Here is an 18,008-nt window from a genome sequence, read left to right as displayed (position 1 = left end):
AAAAATTTCAAACATTTATGCAATGATACATTGTCAACATGCAACTTGCCCATGCCAACTATATACTTCATTGTTTTCATTATCAACAATTCTTTATATCTCCTCTTGTTCTAGCTGCCACTTAATTTGTCAGCAGAATTTTCTAGAAAGGTGTTAGAGATCAAGAATGTTTTTTAAAATGCTGACGATAGAGAAAAAGGACATGATTAGGAAAGAACAGAGAAACAATGGTAATAACCAATTTTAACATTTTTCAGAATATGAAAGTAAAAAAAATGATAGTAGATTCATGTTATGACATGTAAAAAAAAGTATGCTTAAAAAGAAGTGTTTCTGTTTTTCATTTTGTCTACCTACTGGCAACCTCCTCTGTCTGCTGTAAAATGCTGCTAGGAAAAGATGTTGTAGAGAACTTATAGATCTTTGTATAATTTTATATCTCATTTTAAAAAGTATGCCAATGACCGATACATGTATACTAGTTAAGGTAATCTGAGTGGATCAAATTGAGCACCCCTGATTTCAAAAAATATTCCAAATAGATTACCTATGTGTATCTTGATTCTGGTAGAGGCTGTCTGTAGACTTGATGGTCAGTCAGTAATTACATCATAGTAAAAATCATGTTGGTTCAATTAAATAAAATATTATTTATTTAAAAATATAACAGTATGCCTCAAATATGTATGAAATATATTTCTACACTGATATACAAAAACCCAATTTTCTAATATATTGTGTACAAGAAGCATATAGTTTGATGTTGCAAACCATAGTTGGGTGGTCTGTTAGATTTTACAATAAACATACTGCTCAGTAGGATCACAGAGGAATGTGTGGTAATCAGGTAAGAGTGATGAGGTGAATATATTGGCAACCTGGAGGTTTGAAAAAGACATCTGAGCAATTCTTGTAATTCTTTATATTTCCAAACTATATAGCAAAGGCAGAATTAAGCAGAGAAAAAAAATGATAAGGCAAAAAGAAGAAAACACGATATCTTTTCATTGTCTAGCATGATTTTTTGCATGACCCATGGAATAAAAATATAAGAAATTAACTTTCATAAGCAATATAATCTAACTTGCTTATAAACACAAAAAGCTGTCTTGATCATTAAGATCATGTTTAATCTAAAATAATTTTCATTTAGGGAATTTTATAGATTCTTTGAAGTATCAAAATATCTGTACATAATTATAGCACCAATTATATGAGTTGCAGAGGTAAATTCTGCTTGAGCAAACATAAGAGAGCATATGTTTTCTTTACTTTTTTGCTTCATAGACATTTTTTCTTTTTAGAATAACACTCTCTTCACAACCAGAAAAATATATTTCAATCTGGTTTTTAATTTAAAAATAAGTCATGTGGTTCTTCATGATTAGTCTCTGATTTGAAAGCTTAGTCATTTGGGAAAAAGTAAATACTGTTCAATCAACACAGTATTTTCTTCGTTAAACTTTTTATTCATGTCTTTTAGTTTACCAGTACCAATCCTGAAATATCTAAGACTGAGGGTTTAAAAATTTCGCATCTTTAATATTCTTTTTTAAATTAATGCCTCTTTTAACACCTAGAACTCATTGCCTAGTGAATTCCTTAATGTAGTCTCCAATGGGTAATACATAGCTAAGCTTCCATTGGACAGGTAATGTCTCCTTTTTGATTGATTAAAAGGGAGTAATACAAAGTATTAAGTAAAACACTAATTGAAATACAAATATTTTAGATTATATAACCATCAAAAAATTATTCATACATGAAATTGAAACCGTTTCATTGCACGTATTTTACTGATTACAGAATTTGTAATGCATGTTCTACCCTGTGAAGAATAAAAATATCTTTCCAGAGTATCAAACATGTCATTGAGAATTTTATAGAATATGCTGCCTGGGAAGAAGTACAATCACCTGACATTGTTAAACACTGGCAAAGACAAAAATAACAGCATTTGCCAATGCACAATGCCTGGAAGTTTGTTGATATAGATGAACATGGACAGATCTTTCTTTAAGCAGTATCATCATTGGTTTTCCACTTAACAGAAATGAAGGACCTCATATTTATGATGACATATTAGAAATCATGACAATGAAGTTGTTCATTTTTCTTCTAATACTTTTCTCTGTCAAATAGACACTACTAGGAGAGTGCACAGTGAGTACTTACCGACAGGGTAGAGTTAAAGTTATCCATTCTGTTTAGGTGATCTTGCCCAAATCATCGTCCAATATAGTATTCCACTCTTGCAGTAAAGAGTGGTTATCTACTGATTTTTAAAGTTCTAAGTCTATATCCTTATTGGAAGATGCGGGCAGAAGAGGGAATTGTTTGAAGTTTATGAGTGTACAGTAGAGAAAAGTAGCACATGCTTGCATTTTATTTAAGAGTTGTCTGTGTCTGGGTGGTCTTAAAATCAAACTACCTGTTTAGGGATAAGAAGTACTTAGTGGTAACAGACATCAATAAGACAGAACACATCTCCAATGACCCCAGAAGGAGAAGATGCATAAAGAGCTATTACAAAAGGTTAAAACTAAAGGAGAGAACAGGGATCAGAGAAACAGGAAGATGTGTATAGTGATAGTTCTGAGAAAGCTTATTTTACCTTAAAATGGCTTTGTTTTTTTTTTTTTTTTTTTTTTTTTTTTTTTGAAGACAGCGTCTGGCTCTATCGCCCAGACTGGACTGCAAGCTCTGCCTCCCAGGTTCACGCCATTCTCTTGCCTCAGCCCCCGAGTAGCTGGGACAACAGGTTCCTGACACTACGCCAGGCTAATTTTTTGTATTTTTAGTAGAGACGGGGTTTCACCGTGTTAGCCAGGATGCTCTTGATCTCCTGACCTTGCGATCCGCCAGCCTCCACCTCCCAAAGTGCTGGGATTACAGGCGTGAGCCACCACACCCAGCCCCTAAAATGGCTTTTAAGTATTTCCTTCAATGAAAACACCAGATATATTTAACACCAATTCTAACACAAAAAGACTTGGTAGCTGGGCGCGGTGGCACACACCTGTAATCCCAGCACTTTGGGAGGCTGAGGCAGATGGATTCATTGAGGTCAGCAGTTCAAGACTAGCCTGACCAACATAGTGAAACACCATCTCTACTACAAATACAAAATTAGCTGGGCATGATGGCGGTTGCCTGTAATCCCAGCTACTCAGGAAGCTAGGGTGGGAGAATTGCTTGAATCCAGGAGGCAGAGGTTACAGTGAGCCAAAATCATGCCACTGCACTCAAGTCTGGGTGACAGAGCAAGATTCCATCTCAAAAAAAAAAAAAAAAAAACAAAGCACAACAAAACAAAAAGTCTTGGCAAACAAACCATTGTCATTCTTTGGATAACAATTTTTTAACCATTTCCAATTTAAGGTCCAAGTGTCCTGACCCCCATGTCTGTAAGAGAACATTGCTAGTCACAAATGTTCAGGAAAACAATAATCCTAGCTTGTACTTCCCAATAACTAATTAGAAGTGTCTCTTCTGCAATTTGATTGAATCATCTCCAAGGATAAACACTGTTGTAAAAAATAAATATATATATAATTATGTATATATTATGTACAATTTTAAATATATTTCATTACATTGATATTTTAAATATATATTTCATTACATTGACATTTTAAATATATTTCATGACATTGATGTACTCTCAAAAATAGTAAACATGCAAACTAAACTCCTAACTGTTGCTTAGACCACACTATTGATACATGTAGTCAATAACCTTTCTCCTGAACTGTAATCTCACTGAAATAAACTGATCTTTAACCCAAAGAAACGTGAAGATCATCAGTATGGGATTACATCTCCTTTATAATGGCTTTAGTCAAGTGTAACTATACTACTGAGTATAACTACAATTGCATTAAATTGCAATTTAATTGAGAATATTCAAGAGTCCTTAAATTTTCAAAATCTAAATAAAACCTAAATATTAAAACTGATTTTCAACAGAAAATGTTTTTACCTTGTATTGAAATTATTAAACACACTACAATTACCCAATTTAAACCTATTCCAGGTAGATATTTTTCTGAATCCGGAAGCTAGTAACATATAGTATCTCTGTATATATCATCTTTACAAGATAGTTTTAAATATGACATATTTACAATCACTTAAATTTTGTTTTTGCTACCGATTGACTAGTGATAATTCATACAATATCCTCATTTTTCAAGTAATACGCTATTTTATAGTAGTTAGCATTGAGATTGCTCCACAGTCAATTTTCCTCAAACTATATTTTCTTCCTCTGGAATCCAAATTAATCATAGATGGTAATATCCTTCGTGGAAGGACAACTAAGGAGAAGGCTTAATGGGTGATTACTGGACAATTATCTTAGTTCTTTTTACAAAATAAGAAGACTTAATTTTTAAAACAAATTCAAAATCTTTTTTATATTTGAATATCTTATCCACAGCTTGGATATGAGAACTTGTATTTTTTATGTTTCTACACTGTAGTTTTGAGTTACCTTTGTGCCATAATCAATTATGGACAAAAAATAAAAATACTAATAGAGCACAAGATTTAAGAATGAAACATAATCCTTACCCCATCACCCTTTCTGAAAAAGATAATAACAACAAGAATGATTATAAAAATGCATATGTAGCATAAAAACTATTTTCATATCCTGATTCTATTGCTGATAAGAAGGATATGGCATCTCTTTAAAAAGAAGATAACTGTGGCATTTTAAAAATATAGCCACGAATACTTTGAATGTCCTGACATCAAAGGGTAGACATCATGTTTCTTCCCCCTAAAGTCAGACAGGCTGTGATTGCTTAAACTAACTGAGCATTAAAGTAATTCTATGTGACTTCTGATGCAAGATTATTAAAGGCAATACATTGACCCATTAACTGAAACACTCAGGACAGCTACCTGTATGATTCCATGCTGGGAGGCAGCTCAAGTTACATGAAGAAGCAATATTCAGACACTCTGGTTAAGAGATTATTTTGAGCCCAGCTTTTAAGTCATACCAATGTAGAAGGCAAACATGTAAATGAAGAAGCTTTCAGAAGATTTCACTGTCCAACGTTTAATTCATTCCTAGACATCTAGGACTTCTCAGAGGCCCCAAATGCTGTAGACCACAGAAATGTCACCCCGCTTTGCATTTTCAACCCCCTGACCCCAAAATATATGAGGATGACAAAATGGTTATTGCATCATGCCACTGAATTTGAGCAGTTTGTTTTGCAGAAATAACTAGCAGAAGCAATCACAAATAGAAATGTTTTCTTTCTCCACAATTTGGAAGATGATGGTCTTAAGTAAGACAAAAAGGAAAGAGGAGAAAATGTGGCATAGGACAAACCTGAGTCTTCCATTTCATGGCTGTCAATTTTGGCAATTGGTATTTAAATCATGGATGATATTTTCATATTCTGGGCATTTATGAAAGGTTAAATTAGATAGCATAATTAAAGTATCAGACATAACTCTGCTTTCAACAAAAAAATGCATAATTATTTCATCCCTCCCCTTATTAAATAAATTTTAATAGGTCCTTTTATAGGTGAAACATTAGTGCCAGAAAAGAATTTCAAACTATATAAATAAAAAAATAATGTTTGGCTTTTTTGAAATTAAGGAAAATTTCATAGTGCAAGAGGTATTGGTAATGCAGTCTATAGACATAACAAAATCATTCATTTTAATAAACACATGACTATCTCACAGGAAGAATACAAAGTTTGAGATACACAGGTAAATAAAATGGTTGCATTTCCAGTCCTCATGGAATTTAGAATCTAGCAGGTAAATAAATGGGAATCACAAACAATTTTTAGCCTGATGAATTTTTAATAAAAAGACCACAATAGTATAGGAATATAGAGCAGCAAAATTTGCCCTTGTCTCTTTGAAAATAAACCATTAAACTGATTCAAAATAATAAACAGTAGCTAATGAATATTAGAGAAGTATGCCTTGAAGCAGCAGCAATAGACATAAAAGCTGTGAGAAGAAAGAATGCAGAACATCTTAGCAAAATTGAGAGACAACTAGTGTGTTTGGGTCATAGACACCAGTAAGCACACGTGACTGGAGAGAGAAGTCAGGGCTATATGAAAAGGACCTTTAGTAGATTACCAAATTTCTCTTAAGGGCAATAGTATATTATTCAAAGGGGTTAAGCAAGTGATTTCAGATATTAGTTTTAAAATGTTAGCTAAAGAATGCACAATCTATATGACTCTCCAGACTAAAACTTTTAGGGATTTTCATACTTTTTTTTCCCTTTTGATGCTCACGACATACCCTCATTCAAAAAAGTTTGGGCATTATTCTTCTATAATTATATAACAGACATAAGAATACTTGATTTATGATTTGTACTGTCATGCCCTGATTTAGGAAACAGAAATATAAAGCCTTTTTATCACACACGATACAACTGGCAAAACTATTTAAATTTATCGCTATGTTGTTTCATGATTTAAAAAAAAAAAATCCTACAAACTGAGTTTACACTCCAAACTCTATCCCAAGTATAGCAGGAAATTTCATAGAAATTAAAAGGATTGGTTAAGTTTTGAAAAACTAGTATGTAGCTTTATATAATTACTAAACTGAAGAACAAAATATTATATTATGATAAACCTCTCATATTATTTTTTGTCATAGTTTCAAATGTCTATATATTTGCTTCACATTTAACTATTGACACTTGTAGTTTGAAAGCCTCTTAGTCTTTCTTGCTGTCTAATGGATGTTTGCTTAATAGGCCTTGATACTACTGTAGGCTTGAATTTATATAAATCTTACCTCCAGAACACACAATATAATAACTACCTATCCTATACAGAGGGTCCAGATATTCTACCTATGTCTTTCTGGTCTCATTCATAGAACTTATTTCTACTACTGGTACACTCTTCTCATGAGAAAACAAACAAAAAACAAAAACAAAAACAAGTCTACTTCCTCTTCACTCTCTTGCTTCTGCTCCCTGTCTCATGAATTCAGTTTGCTGCTTCTTTGCTCATGGAAAGGTTGCTTGGATCCAGAATGTGACTTTCCTTTCTGTGGTGCTGGCTCTTCTGCTAGCTTCTTTCCTTTTATCCTTTTATTAAAAACTATTCGAACATTTTATTTTCAGCATATTTTCTACCAACATTCATCAGACTTAGTAAGGAATCTCTGATTAAAGTTAAACATTATGGCTATGTAAGTTAAATGAAAGTTGAGTATATTCAACATGTATAAATATTGGCATAAGCATAGCATCCAAGGACATACTCTTACAATATAACTGAAACACTTAACTTTGATATGTGAGAGCTTGTTTTGAAAATGAAACTCTACACCCACACACAAACATAACATTTACCAGAAAATTTTCAAGTTATTTTTTTCAAAGGAATGTCACCTACTATGATCACAAAAGTTGGATGTCAGGAGTAATTAATTATCTCAAACTTTTAGCCACAATGCTTAGACAGTAGAACTAAAAGTTTTAAATTGGGACATAAATCTGAAACAAAAAGTTAAATTGGCTCTGTGGGATCTTATGTATAACTAAGAATGCTTATATTTTTCATCAAACTATTCTCTTTTAAAGGTTTGCTTTATACCCAATTAGTTTTGCTGTATTCCGAGTCATATGTTTAATAATGAGAAAAAAACGTTTTCTATATGTTGTTTTAGAAGACATGGAAAAGCACTTCAGAATTTTGATACATACTTTTTTTCTGACAAAGTAATTTTTCACTTTGTTACAAATTCGAGTGTGTCAACATCTACTCTATATATTAAAGTCTATTCAACACATGCATAATAGAATTAATATAATTCCATTATATCATATATAATGGAAATAATATAAAATACAAATGACTGTGCAAATAAGTTGACAAATTCTTGAAAGTTATTTGCTAGAATATGAAAGTCAAATAATAGAAGTTGGGGAATACCAAAATATCATGTGCTTTTTTATCTGTCTACGGAGATTGATTACTTAATCCACTTCTTTTTAAAGCTTCATGAGCACTCAAATATATTTTGTAACTCTTTCTGAATGAAAAGATAATATTCATACAATGAATGTCAGGGTTTCATGTTGATCTTCCTATTGTCTTTTGTTTAACAACAAAACAACTTTTCAAAGATAACAATATAAAACAAAAATTATTTGAATATCTTGTAGACTTCTCTTGGAGAAAGAAATACACTGAGACCCAATTTGCTGTAGAGAGTGAGATTCCAATGCATATTTTAGAAGAAAGAAGAAAAATAAAAGAAAACCTTAATTTCCTTGCATAAGAAATAAATGCAGATGTTCCACCTCTAGAATGGCAATGTGAAGAGCTCCATGGATCTTTTATAAAATTGTTGAAAATTATAAAACAACCATCACCTATGTCACTTGAAAAGTCATAATGGTACGTAGAAAATGAAGTATTTATTCAAGAAAATCTACTGAAACTCACTAAGAACAGTGAGAGTTTTTTTTTGCATTTGATCCACAACCCATTCTTACCTCTCTTTCTCACAGCCTATCTTGATATAAACTCTACTCAATGCAATGTAGCCAAGAACACAGGAATTTTACTAGACCCTATTGAGAGGCTGTAGTATCTTTTTGGGAGTAACAGTACAATAGAATTTTTCATTTCTACCCCCACCTGCTGCCACTACCACCTGTTCTTGAGGTTAAGCTTTTGTTGAATGTGGCCAAGAAGTAGGATGTCACTTCTTCCTACCAGCTTTAATTCATGGAATGAGGACTGTTTGGGTGCAACACACTGAGAACACTGAGCCCTGATTGCCTTCTTTCTGGTTTGTAAGGCAAAGTTCTCATTCCAGGAGTCGCAGGCTGAGATTACCAATGGCTACTTCTCATCCCAGTGACCCAGTCTCAATGTAGGGCTGTCACTCCGAGAGGAGAATGCTGCTCTCTTTGCTGCAATCACCAGAGCCAAAGTTCAGAAGTTTTGCCCAAAGGAAGGGGCAGAACATACAGCAGAGAGTGTAAAGCTTTTCCCAAAAGAAGAGTCTGAGGAAATTTCAACTTCATTGAACAATGAAGTGATGGTAAAAAGCAAGTAAGAGAGACTGGCACTTTATTACAGACATATGCTTTGAAACAAAAGTCAGCTAGTTTACCAGGAATAACCCAGGAAAAAGACAGCTAAGAAGAGCCCTTCTGGTGTCAGGAACAAGTTTCAAATGCTGAACAAATGAAAAGACCTGAAATAATAAATAAGACTGTTAATATAACAAAAGCTGTAAATACATAGTATGTTTCTTTTTATCTCTTTTTTTAAGATATAAAATTATGTCAAGTGTGTTAGTCTGTTCATGCTGACACATATATATACCAGGGACTGAGAAATTTGTAAAGAAGAAATTTATTTCTCATAGTTCTGCAGGCTGGAAGCTTAAGACCAATTTGCTGGCAGGTTTGATGTCTGCTCAGGTGCCTTGAATACTGCATCCTCCAGAGGGGATGAATGCTGTATTTTCATATGGTGAAAAGGATGAAAAGGCAAAGGGGTTCTAACTCCCTCCAGCCCTTCTATAAGACACTCATACCATCCATGAGGACAGGTTCCAGCTCTTAATGCTGTCACATTGAAATTAAGTTTCAACATGAACTTTGGAGAGGACAAAACAACAAACCATATCATCGAGTAACAGTTATAACAATAAATTATTGGGTATATAGCATATATAGATGTAATGTGTACAGCAATAATAGCACAAACAGAAGAAGAGCCAAAGTATACAAAAGTGAACAAAAGAAAAATTTATATATACATAGATCACTAGAATTGTTATGCATCTAAAATTGATTATGTTAAGATGTATACAGTAAACCCTAAAGTAACAAGGGAAACATTGAAAAAATATAGATAAATTATTAAATTTAAATTAAATGTTTTATAAAAAATACCTAATTCAAAAGAAAGCAGTAAAGGAGGAATAGAGGGATGAAAAGACATAAGGTATACAGAAAACTGAAGTAAAATGATGGATGTAAATCTAACTATCCTAGTAACCTCAAGTGAAAATGAATTTAAATATTCAAATGAAGGAAATATTGTCAGACTGGAGGAAAAACAAATTAATTAAACAAGATCCATCTACATGTTGTCTGCAGGAGACACATTTTAGATCTGAAGATGAAAATTCATAGACAAAAAAGGATGGAAATGTTATATGATGCAGGCAGTAACCGCAAGAAAGCTGGAATTGTTATATTAATATCAGAAAAAAATAGACTTTGAAACAAAAGGGGTTACAGAGGTAAAGAGAGATTTCATAAAAATAAAAGGACCAATATCTCAAAAATAAATAATTATAAGCATATATATGTGTGTGATGAAAGGCTTCAAAATCCATTGACATAGAAACCTCCAAAAATGAAGATTAATTAGACAATTTAACATACTTCTTGCAGCCTTGGATACTCACTTTCACAAATGGATAAAATGACTAGGCAGAAGATCAACAAAGAAATACAACACTTGAACAATACTATAACATAACCAGACTGATTAGATATTTAAGGAACACTGTAACAACAGTAGATTCTCAAGTGCACACGCAACATTATCCAGGAATACCATATCCCAGGCCATAAAATAGACCTCAATGAATTTAAACATTGGAATAATACAAAGTATATTTTCAGACGATAATTGAGTAAAATAATAAATCAGCAATAGGAAAATTTGGGAAACTCAGAATTATGTGGAAATTAAACAACATGCTATTAAATAACCAATGGGTCCAAGAAGAAATAAATTAGAAAATACTTTAAGAATGCATATCTCCTAAGTGATGCAATAAAAGTAGTTCTTATACTCAAAAATTACATTCTCTAACCTGCCACCATAAGGCACTGAAAAAAGAGCGAATTGAAACTACAGCAACCACAAGAAAGTATTAGGGATATACAAATTACTGAAATAGAAAAACAATTGAGAACCTCAACAAAGCCAAAAATTGTTTCTTTGAACACATCAACAGTGGCCACAATTTAAATAGACTGACCAATGAGGAAGAGAAACTATTCAAGTATTAATGAAATTTTTAAAAGGACACTAAACTTAAATAAAAAATTATTATAAAAGTACCTACGAACAATTATATCAAAAATTTAGATATTTTTTAAGAACTGGACAAATTCTAAGAAACATTCAAATTAGCAAAAATGAGTCAAGGGGAAATATAAAATCTTATCAAGTAAAGAGATTAAGTTAGTAATCAAAGCTACCACCTCGGGAAACAATGACAACAGCAACAAAATCTTCTAGCCAAGAATGCCTCTACCAAACTTTTAAAGTTGAATTAATACAATTATTTACAAACTCTTGCAAAAAATACAGAGAATACACTTCCCAGTTTATTCTATGAAGCTAGTATTACCGTAATAACAAAACCAGACAAAAGCATCAAAAAAAAACCAAAAAAAACCACAGAACAATATCTTTAACAAAAATAGATGAAAAAAAGTCCTCAGCAAAATGCTAATGATCAAAATCCAGCAATACATAAAACCTAATATACTATAACCAGGCAGGACTTATCTCAGGAATGCAAGAAAAATATAAAATAAATGCATCATTAACTAGAGTCAATTATACTGAGTTTCATTTTCCCTATTGATTACCTACTAAGTTGCTTCCAGTTTTACAGTATTTTGTACTGCCATTCCTAGACGCATATCTGGACTGTTTCACAGTATCGACTTTAGAGAATATAGAGGGATAATCTTGGAAATAGAGAAACAATATCGTTCATTGATTTTAAAAGCATGTATATATATACAAGTAGTCAAAAAGTCATCTTAGCCAAAATGAATTCCATGTCAATGAAAATAAAATAACGAAATGATACCATCAATCAAAAAGAGATGAGAAAATGGAGGAAATGAATATTGGAAAATAGAGTCACTGACTTCATTGTTGGATTTCTGGTGAAGCAGGTAAACAAATTAAATTCTCTTCTGTAGAGTTATCTTATCTAGGGCCACATGTCTTTAACCTGGCACCAACGAAGTACTAAAACCATATAACAAAACATTCTTTTATTAATTCCATATTCATCAAATGATGTTCTGGTATGCATTTTGGTTCTCATGTAACTTTGTCTATCTAGAAAGAACACTTTTGTTAATTTAAAAGGAATATTTCAGTTCTTACGCATTTCTTTACATTAACTGGTTTAAACACCGATCTCCGTTAGTTAATGTTAGTATACCCCCTACCCAAAACTGGATTAATAATCAGGTATCTGGGCAGGAAATGCTGTGCCGCAGGGTCTACTAGCAGTGAATGAGTAAGGAAATGATTTTGTGTCTTTCTGTAGTAAGGCATTCATAGTTTCTGTTTTACAAAGCATAATTATAGCTACCAATAATTTGGAGCCATAAATCATCAGTAAAAGGCTATATTTGTGTGCAAAACATTTGATATAAAAAGTTAAGGCTTCCAGTCTTATTTTATTTTGTTATAACTTTTCTAATTACATGGTACTATATTTTCAGATATGAGTACACACAATGAGAACAATTAAAAAAACAAAATTACCATTCACAGTTTGCCTTCTTTTCATCAAATTGGTCTCATGTCATATAAACATAGTTTATTTTAGAGATGCAGTGTTCCTTTGTATTCATAGCATCATCACTCAAGATGGTATTATGGTGAACATTTGGGTCATTACACTGGCTTATACTTTAACAGATTGCTATGAAATTGGATCTTATCCTTAAGCTCCAATGTCTGTATGGCCCTGATAATGCTGAAAATGCAGTCCTCATTGTACCTAACCTTAGGAAACGAATAAATGGCTATATGGAGTCCTGCCTCCCTTTGTGCTTTTATATTCCTGAGGGCATGATTTTGTAATACTTCACAGAATATGTCAAAGACTAATTGTGAAATAGTTGGATGTAAGTTATTTGGATGTCCCTGATTACACAACATCTGCATGTAAGATAATACACTATTTTCAATTATGATTTTGTCAAGTTCTCAAAATACAGGATTGGCTTTTAACTGAAACTATTTCTGTGTGCTGGCATAATACCATTTGTGCTATTTTCTTATATTTATTCTGTATATTAAAAAGAGACATTAATTAAAAGGGCTTTTGTGCTTATTTTAGACAATAAAGAAATTTATTATGAAAGTTTACACATAAATATGCTGGATAGTCATTTCATAATAAAGTATGACATTATTTTATTTATGTCTCCCCAAGGGTAAGGATCATTCAAGCAGAAATATCTCCTGTATCGGTATTTATTCACCTAAATAGACTGTTTTGGTTAAAATTTTAATGAAAAGTCATCTTATATTACTGTATAATTTTGTATATGCATGGATATTTATCTGTTCAAAGTAGAGATGTAGTTGACATGAAGGGATGTCTGCCTAGTTCACGAAAGTATGACCATGAAAATATCATTTCTATGATACTCCCTCCTTATGGGAGCTATCCCTTTGTCACTCCAACCTTGAAACTGTAATGTCAGAGATTATAGTATCTACTTCCCTGTGCAGTACTTTTTGATCCAAGTAATAGATCCATGATCTGAGAATAGTCAAAGTGCATCTCAGATTTTTCAAGAGTTGGAGAGAGTGAAGGTTTCACTTCTGATGGTATATGTTGTAAGAATGAGTCTGTATCTGTCAGTGCCAAAATAAGAAAGATGGAATAAGAATAAAGCTGATGCTCAGAGAAGAGGGAATGAGAGAGGTAGCATTGAGTATTTAAAATCCTTCCTGAGGTCAGACCCACAAATGCATTTTCTGTTATTTTATTTCAATACTGATAAAATCTTTTTATGTTTATAGTTAGTTCAAATTAGTTCTTTTTTTCTATTTCAATTGAAATAACAGGTGTAAAAAAACACAAAAGTACCCCATTTCCCCTTGCAAATGTATTGTTCTGAAGCTAGACTTATGTTGAAATACTCGAGGTCAACATAAAATGATACTATTTTACTGATGCCTTCATTTTTAGTATATTTTCCTTAGATTTTACAAGAGGTAAAAACATCTAGTACAGATGTGTTTCCTTTTGAGGTTGCTTTTCATCTTATCTGGTGTGTGTGTGGCTGGGACAATGGAACACGATGGAAAGACTGAAAATGATAGCGTCCCAAAAAGCTGTTTTTACAGTGTGAAGCCTAGCCTCAGAGTAAAATCCCAATACTATCATGCAAAAAATTACTAGGTTTGCAGCAAGTATAAATAGGTTGGAAAACTAAAAAGGCCTATGAGGCCCTATAAGAACCCTGTTAATGTTTAATAAAGGTAAAGGTAAAGTACAACAGAAATAAAATGCAGGAAATCATTGAAAGTCTGTCTTTCAGGATCCTTTCTCAGTCTCACGGACACATTTTATCTGCATATTATGAACCTTCAAGATTTGAGCTTACTATAATAATTTAAGAGAAGTGCAGAAAAGTCTTTATAGCAGGCTCCCTCATACATTGTTGGTCATATACTTCTTAAGCCACGTTGTGTAAACCATCAAACTAAACATTCTAAACGATGTAGACCAGTTGGCACTAAACTTAAAGCAACATATTATGAATCAGTAACTAGCACATGCCATTTTCATCTTGCTCACTGTCAGTGTTATGCTTCCAATGCATCTCTAGATATAAATATCCAGCTGTTCCAGTCCAACTGTAAGAGAGCCCTCTCTTACGTTGCCATACATTAACATATATAAGAATATAAGATGCGTTGAGGAAAAAGTATCAAAGGATTGAGAAATCTGCACAAATTTTAAAAAGGATTAAGAGAAGGCCAGGCTATATTTAATGTCATCCAAGATAATTCTAGTGCATTGGCATTGTTTTTTCACGTGCCTTTTCTTTCTTTTCCCATTGACTGATTGTCTCCTAACTAGTTTTAATCAATTTCATAGAATTTGCGTATAAGGCACACATTTTAGTCCAGTTGTTTTACAAATTTATAAAGCTAGATAATCACCTACACAATCAAATATAGAATATTCCCTTCACCTACACATTTATTGGACGACCTTTGCCAATGAAATTCCCCACTTCAACCCCAGAAGGTTTAATGCATTCTGTCTTGGGAATTTCAAATGTTATTTACATGGAAGCATACGGTATTTATTATTTAGTATCTGCCTTCTTTTCTCTAGTATGTGATAAAAATTCACCTTTGATTTTTTTTTTTGTATAAAGGAATGACAATCCTTCAATTGTAAAAACTAAAGAACATAACACCCAACTAATCACATGCCTTAGGGGTGTATTTCTGAAAAATAAGATACATATTTTAAAAGCAACTTTATTAAAACTCAGGGCTATTAATGTATATATACAAATACAACACTAGAAAATAAAGTTGTTTCCAGGCCGGGAGCAGTGGCCCACACCTGTAATCCCAGCACTTTGGGAGGCCGAGGTGGGCAGATCACGAGATCAGGAGACTGAGACCATCCTGGCTAACAGGGTGAAACCCTGACTCTACTAAAAATACAAAAAATTAGCTGGGCTTGGTAACCTGCACCTGCAGTCCCAGCTACTGGGGAGGCTGAGGCTGGAGAATGGCGTGAACCCAGGAGTCGGAGCTTGCAGTGAGCTGAGACCATGCCATTGCATTCCAGCCTGGGCAACAGGAAAAAAAAAACAAACAAAAAAAAAACAGCTTCTGCAAAGCAGAGGAAGCAATCAGTAAAATGAAGAAACAGGCCGGGAGCGGCGGCTCACGCCTGTACACCCAGCACTTTGGGAAGCTTGAGGGGTGCCAATCACGAGGCCAGGAGATGGAGAACATCCTGGCTAACACGGTGAAACCCTGTCTCTACTAAAAAGAAGAAAAAATGTCCGGGCGTGGTGGCAGGGGCCTTTAGTCCCAGCTACTCTGGAGGCCAAGGCAGGAAAATGGCGTGAATCCAGGAGGCAGAGCTCGCAGTTAGCGGAGATCGCGCCACTGCACTCCAACCTGGGCGACAGAGCAAGACTCCGTCTAAAAAAAATTAAATTAAATTAAAACTTTTAAAAAATGAAAAAACAACCCAGAGAATGGAAGCAAGTATTTGCAAACTATGCATCAGGCAAGGGGTTCATACACGAAATATATAAAGAACTCAAACTACTCAAAAGCAAAAATACAAATGATCTTATTTAAAAAATCTACCCAAAACCTTTGTCCCCCACCATTATTTCCCTACCTTCTTTTCCCGACCGCCTTTGGCCCCCTCCCTCTCACCGCCCATTTTCTTCCACCATCTGCCCCCCAAACTTCATCATTTTTTGCCCACCCTCATTTCACAAAGCCTTCTCTACTCTCCTGCTCAACACCCTTTTCCCCATCCATCCACCCAAACCCTTTCCGCAGTTTCTTCCCACCGTCTTTCCCCCTTATCCATGGCCGCCCTCTTTTTCCCATCCCGCTCTCATCACCCTCTTTTGCTCCTTTATCTAAGCAAAAACATTTTCCCCCATCTTTTCCCAAAACCTTCTCTGCACTCCTGATGCTCACTACCCTCTTTTCCCCCTTCATCCACCCTGTTCCTCCTTGCCATTCTTTCCCTTCTCCATCTACCCAAAAACATTTCCCCCGTCTTTTCACAAAGCCTTCTGGGCACTCCTATTCACTTCCCTCTTTCCCCCTCCATCTACACCCCAAAACTTTCCCCCTTTTCAAAGTCTCCCTCCTTTACCACTCGTGCTCTTCTTTCCCCTATCCTGCTTGCCACCCTCTTTTTTGCCCTCCATCTACCCCAAACAGTTTTTCCGTCATTTTCCCAACCCCCTATCCCTGGCTCCCTCTCGCCACCCTCTTTCCTCCTCCTCGTCACCCTCTTTCCCCCCTCCATCTATCGAAACACATTTTTACCCACCGTCTTTTCTTTCTCCACCGTCTTTCTTTTCTACCACTGTCTTTTCACAAAACCTTGTTTTCCTCCTGCTGGCTACCCTCTTTTCCCTTCTCCCACCTGCTACCCTCTTTTGCTCCTCAAGCCAAACCCCCCCCTCCACTGTATTTTTTCCCCACCGTCTTTTCACAAAACCTTCTCGCCCTGCTGGTCGCCCCGTTTTCCCCCATCACCTCCCTCTTTTTCCTCCTCCCACTTGCCACCCTCTTTTCCCCCTCCATCTACCCTTAAACTTTTTACCCACCGTCTTTCTGCAAAACCTTCCTTCTCTCCCACTCCTCACCCTGTTTTTACACCTCCATCTACCCAAAAATTTTTTTCCCCCACCATCTTTTCGCCGCCATCTTTTTGCAACGCCTTCTCTGGCTAAGTTATCCTTTTTTCGCTTTGGCACTACCTACCATCCTTACTCCCCTCCATCTATCCCAAAACTGTCTTGCTTCTCATACCGCTACAGCCGCGCTGCTATCTCTCCGTTGCTGCCAACAGCTGCAGCGAGGCGAGCCGCGCTCCAGCGGCTCCAGCCTCCAGCATACGGCCAATGACTCCTGATTCTTAGTCCTCTATGTTGGGCAGCAAGCAACTCGACAGGAATATACGGGAACCTGAAAACACATGATCACTTTTCAGCATCATTTATATGCTGCGGTTATGCCCACGGAGGTTCCTGGACTGCATGTTTTGACGGATGAGAAAAAAACCTCCAGGCTTACTCTGACTGGACTTTATGATCATGTTCTGATTGGATAAGAGCAAGTCTTAACACAACCAATCACAGCATGAAAATAAAGTCCAATCAGAGTAGACCTAGAGGTTTTCTTCTTGTCCAATCAGAACATGTAATCCAGGAACTGCATTTGCATAACCTCCTATATAAAGTATGCTGAGGTCGCATCAGGTCATTTCAGGCTCTTCTGTGTCGAGGGGAGGAGCTACTCTGTGCCTAGTTTAGAGGACTGGAAGAGGCCGCAACCTTCCGCCTGCTGGAGGTTGGAGGATGGATGGAGGCTGAAGGATGGATGGAGCCTGGAGCCTGGGTCACTACCTCGCTACGGTTGGTGGTGGCGATAGAGCAGTAGGAGGGCGGTGGGCAG

General features: G+C 35.0%; 1 long non-coding RNA gene across 3 annotated transcripts in view; it reads right to left on the bottom strand.

Annotated features, from left to right (window-relative positions):
- LOC129051302 (uncharacterized) overlaps nucleotides 1-17,649 on the bottom strand; it is a 33,117-nt gene extending 15,468 nt beyond the window's left edge. For 2 of the 3 annotated variants that reach the window (XR_008515449.2, XR_010138143.1), the window contains exon 1: nucleotides 17,364-17,649. This is a non-coding gene — a long non-coding RNA (uncharacterized LOC129051302). Of the gene's footprint in view, nucleotides 1-17,315 lie in introns of all 3 variants that reach the window. The other variant, XR_008515448.2, reaches the window with a different exon arrangement.
- Nucleotides 17,650-18,008: the final 359 nt, after the last annotated feature.

Source organism: Pongo abelii, chromosome 19, assembly GCF_028885655.2.
Source record: "Pongo abelii isolate AG06213 chromosome 19, NHGRI_mPonAbe1-v2.0_pri, whole genome shotgun sequence".
NCBI classification, from domain to species: Eukaryota; Metazoa; Chordata; class Mammalia; order Primates; family Hominidae; genus Pongo; species Pongo abelii.
This window is presented reverse-complemented; position numbering and strand designations above follow the sequence as displayed.